This window comes from Mus caroli, chromosome 1, assembly GCF_900094665.2.
Source record: "Mus caroli chromosome 1, CAROLI_EIJ_v1.1, whole genome shotgun sequence".
Taxonomy (NCBI): domain Eukaryota; kingdom Metazoa; phylum Chordata; class Mammalia; order Rodentia; family Muridae; genus Mus; species Mus caroli.
The window spans coordinates 122338838-122343357 of record NC_034570.1 but is presented as its reverse complement, the minus strand read 5'-3'; the positions used below and the strand labels follow the sequence as shown (position 1 = coordinate 122343357).

General features: G+C 44.5%; 1 long non-coding RNA gene across 1 annotated transcript in view; it reads left to right on the top strand.

The window, feature by feature from the left end:
• The first annotated feature begins 1507 nt into the window (after positions 1-1507).
• The window catches only part of LOC110300820, a 27890-nt gene continuing 24877 nt past the window's right edge, over positions 1508-4520 (top strand). Inside the window, exon 1 of the long non-coding RNA XR_002378638.2 lies at positions 1508-1888. This is a non-coding gene — a long non-coding RNA (uncharacterized LOC110300820). The remainder of the gene's footprint in view (positions 1889-4520) is intronic.

Genomic DNA, 4520 nt, shown 5'->3' with positions numbered 1-4520 from the left:
CCAGCTGTAAGGCATTTTCTCAATTAGTGATCAAGGGGGAAAGGCCCCTTGTGGGTGGACTGGTAGTCTTGGGTTCTATGAGAGAGCAGGCTGAGCAAGCCAGGGGAGGCAAGCTAGTAAGGAACATCCCTCCATGGCCTCTGCATCAGCTCCTGCTTCCTGACCTGCTTGAGTTCCAGACCTGACTTCCTTTGGTGAGGAACAGCAGCATGGAAGTGTAAGCTGAATAAACCCTCTCCTCCCCAACTTGCTTCTTGGTCATGATGTTTGTGCAGGAATAGAAACCCTGACTAAGACACCTTCATTCTGTAGCCCAGACTGGACTTGAACTTGTGATCTTCCTGCCTAAAACCTCTAAGTAGCTTAGATACCAGAGTTGTCACACCTGACTTCTCTTTGCCTGGTCCTTATTTTCAGCAGCTCACAGGGCTTTTCAAGTTAAAGGGGAAAACGCAATCCATGAGGAAGAAGTCCTTTCATTTCCTGTTCTTTCCTGATTGTATTCCCTTTTCTGTCCACGGTCTCTCTCGCCCAGACCTGGAGAAGTGCTGACCTTTCCCAAGAACCCATTCTTCTTTACTAGACCGTGTCTCATCCACTTTCATTCTAGAGCCTCCTTCCGACCACTTTCCTCATTCTTCAACTGACTCTTTCCTTCTAGCATGTGATCAAGTTCAAATCTATTTTTTTAAAGCAAAGGATACAAAGATACCTTGACCCTTGGTTAGTATTGGTCAACTTCCCTGGCTTGCTTTCTCTCCACCTTTCTAGCTCAGTTTAATGCTATGCTCCCTGAATTTCCCACATCCTCCAGTTAATTGTCCATGTTCACCTCTCCACTGAGCTGAGCTTGGTAGAACACACGTGCCATGCCAGTGCTTGGGAATCAAGATCAGGAGGAGTGTGAATTCTAGGCTTGCTCAGCCTATACAGCAACACGTGGCCTCAAAATAAACAAACCAGGGCTTGGAGAGATAGCTCAGTGGTCAGAGGACTGAATACTCTTCTAGAAGACCTAGGTTCAATTCCCAGCACCCACAGGGCAGCTCACAATCATCTATAACACACTCAAACAGACATACAGGCAGGCAAAACACTAATACACATAAAATAAAAAATTATAAACAAAACGAACAAACAAACCAACCAAATTAACCTCCATGGAGACAGTTTGTGCTGGGATTATTAGGGACTTCTTTTCCAGCCTCCGTCCCTGCCAGCCCAAAATAGGTTAGCTGAGTTTCAGGTGTCTACAGTATTTTCAGTGCTGGCCACATCTTCTTTTAGAATGTTCCAGAGAACACCTTCATCTAGTCATTAAATAAATATTTGCTGAATACTTGTCCTGTGCCAAGAATCCTTCTGCAAGGTGTACAAAGTCTTTGTTTTCATAATGTTTATATTAGGTTTATAGAAAGAGGAAGTAAATAAAATGAAACAAATCAATAAACAAGGAGAGATAAGACTGTGGCAAATGCCACACAGGCAATACAATGAAAGCAAAGACTGGGGTCACCTTTAGAGGACCCAGCAAATGTAACCAGAGCCCCAAAGAGTGGTAAGGAGCTGCTGTAAAAAGACAGGGAAAGAGAATCCCCACAGAAAGGATGTTGGGGCAGAGTTCCCCAGCTGGTTCAAACTTGATGTTCTTAAAGGCGAGCATGCAGGTACATCTCTGGAATCTATGAGGACGAGCTCACAGCCGGGTTGCCAACTGTGTCAAAGAAGACTACTGTGAGAAGAAACAAACACTAAACCGAAACCGCATCACAACACAAGAAGGCCTACTGAATCTGCCACAAAGAGCACCACTAGTGACTCAGAAACTCATTTTCAGGAGTCTTAGGGCACATTTGTGTTTTAAGAAGTGAAAAGGCGTGACATTAAGGTGGGTAAGAAGATGTTGTGACTACTTCACGAAGCATTTCCAGGTAGAGTACAGCAGACTGACCAGAGCTCGGTGTCCCACACTCCACACCCACAGGTGAAGTTAACTTGGAGACTTGGGGTGCACGGGTGGTTAAAAGCACTTTTTACTCTTCCAGAGGACACTAGTTCAATTCTAAAAGTCCACATTGGCAGGAACACAGTGTGTTCTAGGGACTTTTACACACACACACACACACACACACACACACACACACACACACACACACTTTTAGCAACTTTAATTTTGATTAGTTAAAATGAAACATACTTAAAAGTTTGGTCCTCACTGAGGTGAACTAGCTAGTTTTAGGTCTTTGTGTAGCTCCATGGAGCTAGTGGGTACTCAGCTGGGCAGAGCAGGTGTAGTGTGGCTTTTTTAATCTTTGGGGAAAGTTCTAGTGGACAATCATGCCTTTGAGAAAGTGATGCTAAGTTAAATTTTTTCTTCTTCTTTGGCTTAGTTTGATTGCTCTCTCTCTCTCTCTCTCTCTCTCTCTCTCTCTCTGTATGTGTGTGTATGTGGTTGAACCCAGGGCTTTACACTTGCTACACAACAAGTAGATTGCCCCTGAGCTCCATCCCCAGCCCTTTAAGTTTTTGAGACCGGGTCTCACTAAGGTGCTCGTTGGTCTTGAATTCACCCTATATCCCAGTAAGGCCTTGAACTATGACCCTCTTGCTTCCGTTCTCAAGTATCTGATTATAGTACTTGAGAATATAAGATTATAGTCATGCGCCAGCGTATCCAGGTTGTCTGCTGTTAAGTTTTCTATATGAAGGGGACTAAGCACATTCGTGATTATGTCAAAATACAGGGTGCAAATATTAGGTTTCAGAGGCAGTCTAGAGAGGTGGCAGAAGGAGACCCGGCAAAAATAAACAGATCTTGCTGTTTATTTCAAACAGCAAGGGGCAGACACAGCAGGAAAAGGGTGTCTATGAAAGGGAAGGGGACACTTGGAGTTTATATGGGGGTGTTGGAGAGTGGGAAGTTAACCCTTTGCTTCAGGGACCTATGTGTCAGCTCCCTGGTTCTCCCTCCTGGGGTTGTTTGTCCTGACCAGGCTGTTTTATCTTCAGACGCTGCCTTTGTCCTGGTTATCAGGATGCAGGTGATAGTGGGTGACCGAGTTAGGCAATAACTGTGATGAGGGAAGGGCTGGAGTTTCAACATGGAGACAGGGGATTTCAGCATGCCTTGGGAGAACACAGTTCCTTGCTCAGGGTCTGGCAGCGTCTGTTCAACGTTATTCCAGCGCTGAGTTCTCTTTCTTTAACCACCTTCAGATGTCAGCAACTGAGACCCATCCAGAACACCACTCCTCCTTCGACAAAGGTCACCCTTACTCAGTCAACTCTCTCCTGTTTTGGTGGTTGTTGCTAGGATGTCTTCCTTCCTTATGATCCTGGGGCCACGCCATCCAGTAGTTGTATAACAGGTTTTCAATTGACAAACCCCAGATGGACTCCCCACCCCCACCTCCCCTCCCCCAGTACAACCCCTACAGCATTTCTATCCACAATGCGGGTGTCAGTTTGAACTCTTCTTTCTCCTTTATCATTATACCCCATTGTTCTCTAAGAGGCAAGTTAGAGTTGAAAACACATTTAGAATTGTTATCCTCACCCCTGTCTTTACTGGTTTGGAGTTCTGGGGGATGCATCAGTTAGAAGAATGCTCATGCCCCAGCTATTTTCTGTATGCTTTCGTGAGCTCTTTGAGGGATCCTGATAGGGAGTTCCAACTGGAAGACAGAACAACAGCAAGAGGTCATGTTCTTCCTAAACTAGCCCCAAAACTCATGACCTGGACCCAGAGTGCGCTAGGTCCAGCAGGCCCATAGAGTTGATGGCCACTCCCAGGTCATTCTCTCTCTCCCACTCCTGAGTTGGCCAAAGCCCACTTTGGTTCCACATTCTTCCACATGACCTCATTAGCTAAGCTAAGAGTGGAGGTGACATTTCCAGACACTGTCAACATATATACTCATATCCCGATGTTACAGGTAGAGAGTAGAGTAGCCACAAGAGTGGTCTTTCGAGAGGTCTTTTATACCAGACCACATACGTTGAGTTGGTCAATATTGACCTGTTGAAAAGATGGCAGAGAAGACACAATTTTAAGAATTTTGTTTAAAAAGACAGAAATCAAGTAACGTTCAGATTTGTTACAATAACAAATAACTGAAATAGTCACTCTATAAAGATAAAAGGGTTGCTTGAGAGAATAGCTTCAAAGGCTCCAACAACTGGGCGATTTTCTTTACTTCCTTTTTATTTTTTAATCTGTATAGTAATTTTATTTTCTTTCTTTTTTTTTCCTTTTTTTTAATTAGGTATTTTCTTCATTTACATTTCCAATGCTATCCCAAAATCCCCATACCCTCCCCACTATTCTCCCCCCACCCCACTCCTACTTCTTGGCCCTGGCGTTACCCTGTACTTAGGCATATAAAGTTTGCAAGACCAATGGGCCTCTCTTTCCACTGATGGCAAACTAGGCCATCTTCTGATACATATGCAGCTAGAGACACGAGCTCCAGGGGATACTGGTTAGTTCATAATGTTGTTCCACCTATAGGGTTGCAGAT